This window comes from Hakea prostrata, chromosome 8 (genome assembly GCF_041222555.1).
Source record: "Hakea prostrata isolate BN-2017 chromosome 8, UWA_Hpros_2, whole genome shotgun sequence".
Lineage (NCBI taxonomy): Eukaryota > Viridiplantae > Streptophyta > Magnoliopsida > Proteales > Proteaceae > Hakea > Hakea prostrata.
This window is the reverse complement of record NC_142607.1, coordinates 34,069,460-34,083,875: the sequence shown is the minus strand read 5'-3', so window position 1 is coordinate 34,083,875 and position 14,416 is coordinate 34,069,460. Positions and strand designations below refer to the sequence as shown.

At 35.0% G+C, this 14,416-nt stretch overlaps 1 long non-coding RNA gene across 1 annotated transcript; it reads left to right on the top strand.

Annotated features, from left to right (window-relative positions):
• Nucleotides 1–5,679: 5,679 nt before the first annotated feature.
• Nucleotides 5,680–8,699, top strand: LOC149007630 (uncharacterized). The gene is made up of 3 exons (XR_016175229.1): nucleotides 5,680–5,800; nucleotides 7,401–7,922; nucleotides 8,023–8,699. It is a non-coding gene; the product is annotated as an uncharacterized LOC149007630 (long non-coding RNA).
• The last annotated feature ends 5,717 nt before the right edge of the window (nucleotides 8,700–14,416 follow it).

Below are 14,416 nucleotides of genomic sequence, written 5' to 3'. Positions count from 1 at the left end.
CAAAACTACTGCCAAAGAATAAATAAGAAATACTTTGGGAGAGATCAAGGAAGAAATTTGACCTGAATCCGACCGCGCGACGGGCGAAAGAAACTGGGAAAATAGAACCAACGGGCCTCATATGGACTCAAATGATGGACTGATACTACCTATTTCAAGCATAATAAACACAATGGAACAGTATTGTAAAAACAAAACATGAAAATTACATTCAAGATACAACAAAGCGGGACAAGTGCACAACAGCAGAACAACAACAACATGAATTGTTGGTAGAATGGTACAATACAACAAGTCAACAAAATAAAAGACCGGCCGACAAGGATGGTGTCCAAAATATAAAGCTAAAGCCATATAACATATATACAAAAATAAAAATACATAATTTAGAAAATAATTATTATAATAAAAAATGAAAAATGGAGCAAATAATAAAAGATAAGTTAACAAAACACAAATAGACATAGTCCTAGGCTAAACAATAAACAAGGCAAACAAGACAAAGGCAGAACAAAACAAAAAAAAAAGGGAAGGGCGGGGTGGCCATGCCACATCAACGGAGTCCGGGGGGCAGGAGGGTTGGAGGCAAAAATGAGCAAAGGGGTGAGGCGAAGGGAGGAATTAGGTGAAATGGGATGAAATCAACAAAACAGGAAACAGTGGAGCGTGAATTTGGCGAAAGGGAATTGATGGAACCATGGTCAAATTGATACCGAAATAATTGAATTCGTTCGGTTAAAAATGCGACATTTCGAATTCGACAATTTGGTGAATTTCTCTATGGGAGAGATAATGTTACCTCCTGATCCTGGTTGCAAAACGGGGGTTAGAAAGCCTTTAGGAACAAAAATAAGAGAAAGAAAAAATATTTTGAAGTAGTGGTGAATCCTAGGAAAGGAGAAAAAAATATTTTGAAGTAAGGAAAGAGAGTAGGTGATAAGAGAGAGGGAGAGAAAGAAAATAAACAAAGAGAAGGGACGGGAGACTAACAAAAGAAAATTAGACTGCCGTATAGGGGAAAGAGGGAAGAAAACAAAAGAACAAAGATTTTTTTCTGAGGAAAAAAAAAAAAAAAAAAAAAACATAACAGAACAACCATGGGGTTTGGGGAAGAAGAAGAAGATTTCCAGGAAAGAAAGTAGGTCTTTTTCGAGAAAAAAAAGAAATAGATCTTTGTAGAGGAGAGCAAGGGGAATTTTTCTAGTGGGAAACAAGGGTGAAAGGTTGAAAGAGAGTTTACCCAGAGAGAGGGGGAAGAACTAGTACCGCCAGGGGAGAGAGAGAGATAGATAAAAAATTGATTGCCAAAAACGAATTCAATACAAGGTTTAAATAAAAAATTGATCCCACCCCCATGTATCCCAACATAACCCCACAAGTTGAAATATAACCCAAACCCAAAATAATACAAAATTGGGCCAAAATAGACTCTAGGCCCAACCTATAAAGACTCAAACATGAAATTAAAATATTTCAATAGTAAACTACTACCCAACCCACTAAGACTAAGGAAAATAACATGACAAATTGCTTATGAGCAATGTTCCTCATCATAAGCAATGTTCCTCATCGAACCATAGGATCCTAGCAATCCGATAACCTCCGAACTCATCATCCATTCACATAGATGCTGTCGTGGGATGATCTCTACGTCGGCGTCGCCGTTAAACTCGGAACTGCTCACTGATGTCCTCATCACTAGTAGACATATTTACATTCAGTTAAACTTGTTTAGTGCTTTGATCATTAAAAAACACCTAGAATAGTTTAATTGATTTTTTAATCATAGAAATGCCTAGGTCAAGTGTAATGATTTGTAACCTTAAACTTAAGGCCTTTAATTGTACCCTAGTTTATTTAGAATTTTAATTCTAAACACCTTAATTAAATTGGATTAAAACCTTGGTTCTAAGTAAATCAACAATTATTTACACACACACACACACAATATATATATATATATATATATATATATATATATATATATATATATATATATATATATTTAATAAGGATGTAGGATGTAACAAACAACTTAGTCTATTTTTATGGTAGCATATTAAAAATAAATTAGTAAATGACAACAATAAAAGAAATAAAAGATAATATAAAACTGAGTAGACTCATTGGATTAGAATGACTTAGGGTCAAAATCAGGGCTTGGATCAAGGTAAGTATAAAGGTCAATATTATGGTGAAACCATGGTTAAAGTCAAGGTTAAAGTTAGGGTTAGGGTTAGGATCACGGCAAAATTAGGTCAAAATTAGGGACAAAATCAGGGTTAGAATTGGGGCCAAAAGCAAAGGCAAAATCTGAGCCAAAATCAGGGACAAAATTAGGGCCAGAATTAGAGACAAAATCAGGGCTAAAATCAGGGTTAAGGACAAGGCCAAAAATCAGGGATGGATGGACAAACAATAATTTTATTCTCGTCTTAATCTTGTTGATACTTTAAGTTTTAAAGATCTAGATGATCACAGGTATTTGAATCATAGGAATTATCTCAATTTCTAGGTTGTTGACTTACATTTCTGAGACCATTATTTAATCTGGTGATGTGTGCCAAATGATGTGGACTAATGTTTTCTTAGTTTAAAAGGCATAATTTCATGCCTTTCTCTTCCCCCCAGTTGGGGGTGGGGGGGGAATATGGAGCTCCATTCCCTTCATCAACTTTCAGTGAAATGTCTCTCATTGGCTGTTCTTTGATACAGTAAAATGTAGTGAAAAGATTATACTATGATTGCTATTTCAAGAGACTCTCCAGAGCCAAAATGCTTCGAGACTCTGCTTGTCCTTTTGAACTCATCAGATATGTTGGCCTGTGCTGTAGATCTTGGTTTGATTCATTCCTTCATGTGTTCATCCTGTATGTTCAGTTTCCTTCCTTCTATTTTATTTTTTCTACACAATTGAGATAAATGATGTGCACATGTTTACTGAATTATGACATGACAAATTTAGTCCAGGTTCTGCAGGAATTGGGTTTAATAGGTCTTCGCATTCAATGTATGTTGAGTGAACATGGTCTGAAGTTTGTTATTCCTTCTCAGTACACTTATATGATGGTAAGCCCCTATGATCATTGCCCTTTCTGTTGTACTCGGATGCCCTAAGAGGATAGGGGAAAGATTGGTATAGGTTTCTTTCCTTTATTTCTTAGGCAGTAGGGATATTGCTCCTTTGTGCTCTATCCATTCCTGTTTTAAAGACACTTTAATAGAAGAACCTCTGTTTATACATTGAATTTACAAACTAGTGCTTCTGATGAAAAGATAACTCCACAGCTATGGTATAACTGAACTCATTCCCAGTCCATATATAAAGATGACTGGTTTATTGTGTAACCATGTTATGTTCTATAGGACTATACATTTCTTTGAGTCTATTTCCTCAAATCTTAATGGTTCACTTTTTATATTAAAGTCTCCAAAGAGACATGAGTTGGTCTGTTATGGCACTGAATTTGTTAATGATGAGTTGTCTGGCTAACAGATTAGGTTTCCATTAAAACAACTAATTGTTGCATCTCACAGAAATCATAATCTATAATTTTAGTTGGAGATTCCTGTTGTTGTTAATGGGAATTGGTACATGGAATTGGAGGATATAATTTCTATAAAGCACTGGTCTCTGTGTTTTCTATAGTTGTAAATTGGGGCAATTCTTGTCTGTGTAAGTCTGCCAATCCTTATGCCAATTATCTTAAGCAGATATACTTATTTATGTAAGATATTATTCATAAATAAGAAATACCTACTATTCTAATCCAATAAAAATAGTTTAAAAAAAGAAAAGAAGAAAAGAAAATCAAATCCCAAAAGCATTAAAACTCAACCCCTTGTTCAAGAACAGAAATTGATTTATAGCTCTAGGTGAAATTTTCAACTTTTGTAATGCTGTGGATTTTCTCAAATCTGAAGACCCCCATAAGTCTTAATATGGTGACATATTGCTAATACCAAGGGTGATAAAATTTTTGTTTGTTTTGATTGCATCCACACTCGTGAAATAATGTTTTGACAGGAACCTAGCTCCTCCAAAACAAACCAGATTTAAGAAATCTTACAATTTGTTCGAAAGCTAGATTTGTGTTATGCTCTATCTAACACCAAATGTCTCATGCAATAATAAAATCATTTGAGCAGTCAAACTTCTCATATAACAAATAGTATCTCTAAATTGAGAGCAATTTAATATTATGGATAGAATCATATTTTCTGAAAACAATAAATACCAAATGAGAGACGAGATATACCACTTCAAGGACCAATCCCATTAACGGTATAAAGCAAATGTATGTTTTAAACTTCCAATAATTTGGTTCTTCAGTTATGCTGTCTTCTAATTCTACTTCAATTTCTTATGACTTGATGTGGCTTAATATTACTTTGATTACTTGCTGATTTTGATGACTTGATGTAGCTTAGCTCTTTTTGGTATCAATTTTCTTTTTTATTTTAAAAATTTTTCTTTTTTTTAATTTTTTTTTTTTTTTTTTTTTTTTTTTTCTTAATGTTGATAGTTGATGTTTTCTTGGTAATGGTTTTTTGATGACTTGAAGTGGCTTAATGTTGAATTTTGATGATACAAGGTATATTTGTAGCATATTCAACAATCTTAGAAAAGAGAGGGAACACACAATAACACTGAGGCACCTTGATTGCCTAGACAATGAGTAGGTGGAGGTCTTGTTGCTAAGCACTTAGCCACCCCCTGAAGCTGAGCCTATTTGGAACTATGGATGAGCATTGCATCCATCACCAAATATATTCTACTGTGATCTTCTTAAATGGGAGAAGTCAAATTTAACGTATACTGAGTTAGCAGCAAAAAGCTGTCAATCCAATGTTTTCTCTGATCATTTTTTCAGGGGTGGAGCTTCCCCAGGGCCGTTGGCCCCGTCGGTTTTTTAAAACTTCCTCATCCCTCCAATTTTTTGAAATTTTCCTAGAGACCCATTTGACACTCTTTCCACGTGTGAAATTCCACCATTTGCCCACTCCAATTGGAGAAAATTTTTAATGACAAAGACAATGGGTAGAAAGGTCATTGTAATTTGTAATTTTACATATGATCTTATTTTTATTAGAAATAATATTGATTTTGAATCAGTACCTGGTAGTTTTTTTCCCCTTAAATATTAGTGGTAGAAATTTTGTAATCGTTATTCAGCCCCCCTAATGTTAAATTGTAGCTCTGCCCCTGCATTTTGACCTTTGTATTTTATATAACTCCCATCCTAACAATTAATAACAATCCCCCAAGTAGTAGGTTGGACAGCTCCATTATGTATTGTTCAACCTGTTTTCTGCATTAAGTTATGATGCTTGTGAACAAACGCTATCTGACAGAACAAGTTATCTTTCACTAATCACTAGAAGTCCTTGTAGATGCAGCATTCTACCACAAGTGTTTTACCAGTTTGATCAGAAATTACGACTTAAATCGTGCTATAATTTCCAATGACTATCTTGATACCACAGTAGCTTAATTTTCAATGTCAACCATGGTTGAAACCAATTCAGGAATCACCTTCCAAGTCTCTCTAATCACTAGTTAGTCTTTCAGTTCCTTACATTATATAATACCCCAGTCCCCATAATAGAATCTCCTGTCCCCCCACCCCCCCAACCCCCACAAAAAAAAAAAAAAAAAAAAAAAAAAAAAGTTGAGTGTTGCATTAGTTCATATTTCTAATTTAACTTCCTGATTTGGTTCTCACAGTACCTCAATGTAATTCTTTGGAGAATTTTCTTCTGAAGGCAATGGAATTGTGCTGGGTGTTCTGAATTTTAGGTATGTAAAAAACTTCATCATGCCATGATTGCTCCACTGAATGCTTGGTGGGAATAAGACGAGGAAAGAAGGCATTGATTTTACAAGATGGTGTGGCCGGATGTCCACCCATGAAGAAAATCGCCAAAGAAAGCGAAAGCGCATTTTAAAAACCGAATCAATTATCGGAAAAGATCAAATCACGAAATTGGAGATCCATTCGACCACCGAAGACCATTTGACCTAAATTCGACATACAGGATCCAACTGTTTTCCTTAGTTTTGTGATTTCTATCCCATTTTCACCTAACACTACCCTCGCCTCAAACACCACGCCATTAGCCTCCAAACACCCCAAGCCACAACAGCACAAAGGAAACCCACAATAATAGAAGGAAGCAGAGCCCCACCAAACCCCCCTTTTTATTTTGTTTGTCATGCCTTAAATGATCTTGTATGCCTTGAAATTAATATATGTTTAGCCTAGGACTATGATCTATAATTGTGTTTTGTTAAACTTACTTTATATTTGCTACCATTCATTTTTTATTATAATAATTATTTTCTAAAATTATGTATTTTATTTATGTATATATGTTATATAGGCTTTAGCTTATATATTTGAGACACCACACTGACGAGCGGCATTTATTGTTGACTTGTTGAATGTAACCACACCAAACAACAGAGTGTTGATCAGCATGTAGCAGCACGAACAGCATTTGTTAGTATACTTGAATGATAAATTCAATAGTTTTGTTTTTACAAAAACTAGTCCATTGTGTTTATTATGCTTGAAATAGGTAGTATACAAGAATCAAATCATTTTGAGTCCATATGGGCCCGAAATTGAAGTTCTAATTTTCGAAAAAGTATCCAGCGAGGAAACGCCGAAAGGCATTGCCTTTTGCAAGGCGAATTCCTGGTTGTCGAAATTTCTTCCTTGTGTTCCACCTAGTAAATGTGTTCCTGATATTGCATGCTTCATCCTTCAACCGCATGTGGTAGCTCCATCAATTTGGGAAATTTTCCCTCTCCAGGGGGTTACCAATGTATTACAGTTAGGTTCCTCTCCATCTCTCACTAGGGCTTACATAATTCAGGCCTTGCACTTGTGAATCTACTCGTATAACTTTTTCATTTTCTTTTTGACTGACCATGGCTTGTTAGCACTGAAAGAAGAATACACAACACGAGCTTCAACTGAGGAAACAATTAATGATTGTACAAAATTTCAAAGATTACTGGAGATATCGTATGTGAATATTGCACATCTGATTAGTATATGCATGTAAAACTTTAGTCCTTTAATGTTGAACCACTCCTTTCTGTGCATGCCCTGCTGAAGTTAATAAGGAGCTCTGAAGTTCAATACCTTGTCTGTTTTGATATAAAGGCTGTGTTGGTTTGTTTAGAAATAACAAGAGACTGGGATAATGTGTGAGTTAGTACCTTTCTATTTAATGACTGCCTCACATTTTCCATCTAGATGGCTGTTAGAATGATTTCAAATGTCTTTTTTTTCCTTCACGTTCATCTTCTATCCTACATTCTTTCATTGTCCTGCACTTCCTTTTACACAGTTTTGTACATCCTCTTGACAATTGAACACGGCTTACAGGTTAAAGGAACATGGGAAAATGTGAGGGAGCACATTTGGTTTGCACGAACAAACAAGTGGGAAGGACTGTTACATCTTAACCTGAATGAGGCAATACGAAGGCATGTGATCCACATAACTCAGGAAGAAAACAACAAAAAAAAGTAGAGAAAGTAGAAGATCATCTATAAGTTACAAGTCTGATCGAACCCAAATGAATCATTGCACCGTAAAAATCATCTTGAGTAAGTATTAAAGATCTAGAATCTGCATTTTGATTGCTTAGAACTACCCTCCCTGCTCAGCACCAACATGTCAGATCCTCGTTGGGATTTGATGAGAACTTATCCTAGTCATCAGATTTATTTCAACTTGTTTCAAGGATTGCTTCTCTCTTTATATATTCCCAGGGACATCAACTGCATAGCTGTGTAGATGGCCCGAAAGGCTTTGTCTTGAGCATGTTAGACAATTTGGCCTCTGACGACTCCTTGATTGTTAAGCACTTTGTGATCTTGACACCTTGCACTGGTCACACATTAGGTAGTTCAGTTTCTACCAAAATATATCTGCAGTTTCCTTTTTGGGATTCTAATTTTTTTTTTTTTTTCCCTTTTTCTCCCTTTTATCTTTGTTTCTCTAGCAGGTGTGCATGCAAATTTGCTATCCTTACTGATACAGAGCTTAAACAGACCATAGCAGATCTTGCGTGTTTGTGGGAGATTACATACTCCTGCTGGAGAAGCTGAGGGCTCAAGGCAGCAGCAGCTCACCAATGGGCAAGTGTTGCAGCCCCATTAAATAGAATTCTGCAGAGAATAAGTTGATGCTTTGAGCCTTGAGAAAGACACAGAACCTATGATGGTCATAAATGTGTGATTTAGTTGTTGCATTTTCCATCTCCTCCCCTTTAGTACATCTGGATATCTTCATTGCTATATGGGTAGAGATGATGTGATTCTGAATATTTGATTTTAAGTTTTACATTTAAATTAAATAGAGATCATGGTCGCTGACATTTTTCACCAGGAGCCTTAGTCAGTAGTACTGTTAGATTGATTTCAGCAGGAAAGCACATGTGGAATCTGATTTCTTTTGCATTTCCTTTTCTTATTGGTTGAGTAAAAATTTGAAATGGATGATCATGAAGAGAAGGCCCTCTCCATGACAGAATGAACATTTTCTGGTTGTACTTAGTCTATGCTTATTGTGCATTCTTTGAATGCATTCCAAGAATCATCATTTAAGGAAGAGGGATCGGCATGTCGCCCAACGTAAGGCTTGCATTCCCAACATGAGGAGTCTAGATCCTCTCCATCCAAAAAGGCCATATGTCAGCCCAATCCACAGGGTGGGGGAATGGGGATGGGATGACCTGTCCTGGTGGAGAGGATTTAGATTAGAACATGAGAGGCGACGGCGAGACGGATCCTCCTCAAATTGGTAGAGACGTGCCTTGAGGTCAGCGTTGTTCCTATTCTCCTGATGCTGTCCACCAAAACACCATTCATGAAAAATTTCCAAGCAAACAGAGATACCATGGCCTAGTTCATCTGCTAACCCTTGGATTGCAGCTATCATCGAAGTGTTCTTAACTGGTTATTCAATTCAAGTGAACGGAAAAACTATGGAGCCTTCTCCATGTTCTCCAAGGAGGATTTGGAGGTGTTCCCTCCCATCATAGACAACCGATGTTCAAGGTTCACTGATCACTAAAAGAAAAATAATAAGAAAAAAAAAATTTCGATCAATTTTGAATCTTATCAATTTCATTGAGGTACAGTATTCATTACATGATAATATCTAGAAAGGTCTCTCTCAGAAGCTATTGGAATGAGCGAAACCTTGAAATCTATCTCATACTATGGCGACTCAATCTTCTACTTAAAAAAATAAAAATAAAAAGTCATCAAACTTAGATACTCCAGATATTTCCCCTTTAATGGAAGCCTACATTCATTGTTGGAATTTGCTCATTTGATCGTCTTCTTTTCTGATTATTGTGCCTTCTTCTGCTTGGCTGTCGTGATCTATCTTGTGACGTTTGTTAGTCTCTCTTCCCCTTCTTGGTGACACTGCATACAACTCATTGGAGTCATAGGTACATCTGATTTTATGTCCCTCTTGCATTTTGTCCTCCCAAGAAATACCTGAAGTGCATTGTGGTGTGTCGCTCTCATCATTGTGATCTTTGTTTGCTCTCACTTGTTTCTTTTTCCCTCTTGTGCTTTCTCTTCTGTAATTGTACAACCAGAAGTCCTTTGCGAATCTGGAAGTAAACATTCTTTAAATTTTAAATAATACTCGAACTTGTCTAGAAGCTCCTCACTTCCACTGGTGAATATGTGATCTTCTTCTAGTCCATCTTCAGAATCTGAAAGTAAAAACTTCTCTAACCCAGATAATTTTTCAGAAAGATCATCTTCTTAAGTGACTATGCCCACTTCCTCTCCTGGCGACCAGCACTTCCCCGTTAAGTGGTTCAATGCTTTCCTCCTCTTCTTCATCTTCTTCATCTTCTTCCGTTGGGTGTCCAGACTTGTAAATTTTACAAAGAACCAACTCATCCAACTGAAAAAAGAGTTGAAAAAAAGAAAATTTAGATAAATAATGAGAAAGATAACAAAATAAATATATAATTTGTAGACGAGAACAGATAAAAATTAAAATCTATGATTTGATTAACAGTACTAATCCGTAGTGGATGCACCTGCATGGGTAGTTTTTCGTTCTTGGATATCTTTGGATCTCCTTTGGTTAGATATTCTTTCATGAGCCAGTTTGTTTTGTTTGAAGAATCTGGCTTCCTATAATGAAAGACAAGAGATCTCTTATAGCCAATAACATCACCTGGCTCACTACCAACTCTGATTTCTTCATCTTTGCCACTCGCCTTCCAAAATCCGCCTCCTGCACTTCGATCGGGTCTGCTGCCATTCGGGTATTTTCTCTTCCTCGTGGAGAAAAAGTATTCACAATTTTCTCCGTGTTTTTTATACTTTCCTGCATGTACAAAATTAAATTAAAATAGTTTAGCTACACCAATATATTTTATTTAACTATCTAACAAACTGTTATAATTCGTAAATTTTTAGTGTTTTCTTGAATGGATGGTAAGTTGATAAAATTTGTTTCAGTCCTACACATTAAATGGACTGTCCAACTAGATAAAGAGGATTACCTTATTGGATCTATCATATCTATATTATCATGGAAGCATAGATGAATAAATACTTCTAGATCTTATTGTAGATCCTCTTTAACTATTTAAAATCCTTCGTTTGAGTGTGTGGAAACAATTTCAAACTCAAATATTGATCGTGACGGCTATGAGACCTAAGAAGCTATCTATAATATAAAACCTTAACCTTTAACCATTCCCACAATAGTAAAAGTCAATAATACCCTTAGTGAATATGAGTCCAGATAAATGACTAGTGTTAATTAAGCTTAGAAACCCAACAATATGGTGGATTCAATACATCTCGTATCTGGCCATCTAAAATTTCGCTAAAATTCTAAAACATTTAGATGAAGAGAAAAAAATTAATAAACCTGCTTGAAGAAGAAGAAGAAACAGAAAAGAACTGGTCACTCACTTATTAGATCTTGTGGGTGTGATTCATACACGAAAGCTTCATTGATGATGGAGCTTGAGAAAGAAGGATCTATTTTTCTCTTCAGGAGGTAATGCATTATAAGTTCTTGATCCATGGGAACAAATCTGTAACCAACGGGCATCTGTAGATTGTATTTCATTGTTGTTCTCTGCATCTTTCGAATATTGCACAAATTTGTGAGGGAAAATTGGGAAAGGACTGGACCAGAAGAAAGGACTTGAGATCTTTTAGGTGAAGCTGAAGGAAACTAATAAGAGAAACGAAGTTCTGATCACCTCAACTATAATATTGATATGGAGAAAATATGATCGAACCGGGTTCATACTTGGTTTGATCCTCGACTCCCGTCGAGACGGATGAAATCGACTCGCTCCCAAGTGAACCGATGGCTTGATGAAGAAGAAAACTTACTCAGCTACAAGCACGCCCTAATCCTACTTATGGATTAGGTTAATTACCCTAATGATGGCAGACTCAAATTGACGGCTGCGGCTAATCATTAACGAAGGGATAATCATTGCATAACCTAAAGGTTATCTCAGGAGTCCTCTACTAGTCCAAACTAGTAAAAGTCTATCGCTCAATGGATTTAACTGTTAAGATCCAACGACTACCCGAAGAAGGCTCAAGTGCATCCAACGAAGGAGATTCGAAGGTACACTCTATATAAACCTCACTACCATACGAGGTGAGGGACTCAGATTCAGATACATATTGGTAGACGTAAACTATTAGAGGCTTACGATCTAGATCACCTTTCCTAGTTCTTTATTCCTTAGCTCTGTGCTTCTAGCAGAGACGTTTGTGATTAAGTTCATTAACTGACTTAGCCTTCGGAGGTGGACTCCCGACCCCTGCGGTCGGGCCACATCTGACGCTTTCGTTTTGCAGGTCATCAAGAGGAGATCTAAGGGCTGAGCAGATTTTGGACACATCAAATATGTATCAATTACTGCATGTTGGTGACTATAGGTGACGTTTTATATGAAAATAAAAGAGTTCACGTACCACTAGAACTTGGAATCCTAGGAATCACAACTTAAGGTACTAGTGTACCAGTAGAACTTGGAATCCTAGTTCGTTATTAACTAATTCACGATTTTAATTTTTTCACCACTCGCGGTTGAAAAAAACAAAAAAAAAAAAAAAACGTAAAATAAACAAGATTTAATTATGATGATTTATATTTTCCACGTGCGGGTTTATTTCAAGACCCAAGAATCTTAACTGATTTAGCCAAGTCTTGCAGACTGAATGGCCCTTGGCTGAATGGTCCCACGGATTTTTTTTAATATAAAACACACCTATATTTTTTCCTTATTTCACTCACTTCACATGTGAAATACAACTATTTAGCCCTCCTTAAAATTAAGAATAAAAGTTTAAGATAAAATGATAGATATAGATATCATTCTTAATCATTATTTGATGGTTATTATTAAATCCCTAGTTTTAAAGAACGAAAGGTTAAATTTTAATTAAAAACTATGAATTTCTCCTTATTTATTCTCACATATTTTCATTTGTTTTTCTTTTTTGGATATGAGGTTCATCCGGGCCAGCTTGCGTGCATCTCGATTACATTCTCAAGGGCCTACATCGCTGAACGGGTGCAAACCCAAGACCTCCCTTAGGGAGGTTGGGCCTTTAACCGCTTTACTAACCCATCATTGGCAAAAATCTTTTCCTTTCATTTGTATTTATTCTCTCATGAATCTCCTCTTTTATTTTTTATTTTATTTTCTCTTTTTTCTTACATGTCTCACAAAATATTGGAGTAGTTAGCAGACATTGGAGTTTTCAAAATCTTCTCCACAATTATCAGGTATTCACTCTCTCTTTCTCAAATTATTTCCCTCTCTCTCTCACCCATGATTTTGCAAGTATTTTTTTTTTCAGAAAGTATAACTGAATTATATATATTTTTAATTTATTGTTCTTTCGTTCTCCTAAATTTTGGATCTACTAATAGCAATTTAAACCATCCATTGATTTTATGGGATCATAATCATTGATTTTTTTTTCTTATTCCTAAACTTTCTCCTAAAATTTAAATTTCTATTCATAAAATTTTTAATTTCATTTAAAATTTCAGCCATCAATTTTATTAGATCTGTAATCATTTAATTTTATTTTGGGTAAATATCACTTACCACCCCTCTTAGCTAAACAAATAGTACTTAGACCACCTCTTAGTTGGATAATGTCACTTACCTCCCCTCTTACCTCCCAAATATATCAACACCTCCCTTCTGTTAACTTTATTGATTAAAATTAACTTTTACCGTTAAATATTTTTCTAAAACCCCAAATTACCCTTGGTTGAAAACATTATTTAGTTTAAACCCTAAATTACCATAATCACCCTAACAGTTAAAATACAAAATTATCTTTAGTTATTAAAGACCAGAATACCATAGGTAAAAGTTAAAACCCAAATTATCTTTAGTTATTAAACCCCAATATACCCTTCTTCTTCTTTTTTTTTTTTTTTTTTAATTTTTTTTTTTAAATTTTATCAAACAACTAAAAAAACACATACTTCTTGATATCAAATACAATTTAAATTGAGATATTTTGCCCCAAAACACCCTCAATTGAGGTTAGACCCAAAACACCCTTAATTAACTTCGATTCTTAAATTTAAATGTTATTAAAAAAAAAAAAGAGAGAGAGAGAGAATCGACGCTTCATCTTCTCAATTTAAATTGGGCCAATTTTTTTTTTTAAAATTGCATTTTGATATCAAGTAGTACGTGTTATTAAGGGTAATTTTCATATGGACCCCCTGAGGTTTGGTCTATGTCATTTTTAGTCCAAAAAAATTGAGCCTTTGCATACGCGCCTCCCCTGTGCTATAGAAAAAGTCAATTTAAAGACAAATTATCATTTCTATGATCAATTTGCCTTTATTTTTTTTGTTTAGACAAATTTCATTTGGGCCCTGTGATGTTTGGTTTATGTCATTTTAGTCCAAAAAAGCTGAGACTTTACATTTGCCTCCCTTGTACCATAGAAAACGTCAATTTAAAGACAAATTATCACTTTTATGACCAATTTGCCCTTATTCTTTTTTAAATTTTTTACATATACATCTTACCTGCCATGTAAAATTCAAATAAATTTTAAAATATGACCAAATTAGCTTTATATATTAAAATCACTCAAGTACCCCTTAGCTTAAATATCTTTGAACTAAAAGGAGAGTCACGAGTTTCATGGTAGATAAGATGTATATGTAAAAATTTAAATTAGAAAAAAAATAAGGGCAAATTGGTTATAAAAGTTATAATTTGTCCTTAAATTGACATTTTCTATAGTACATGAGAGGCAAATGCAAAGTCTCAACTTTTTTGGATTAAAAATGACATAAACTAAACTTTAGGGGGTCAAAATGAAATTTGCCCAAAAAAAAAA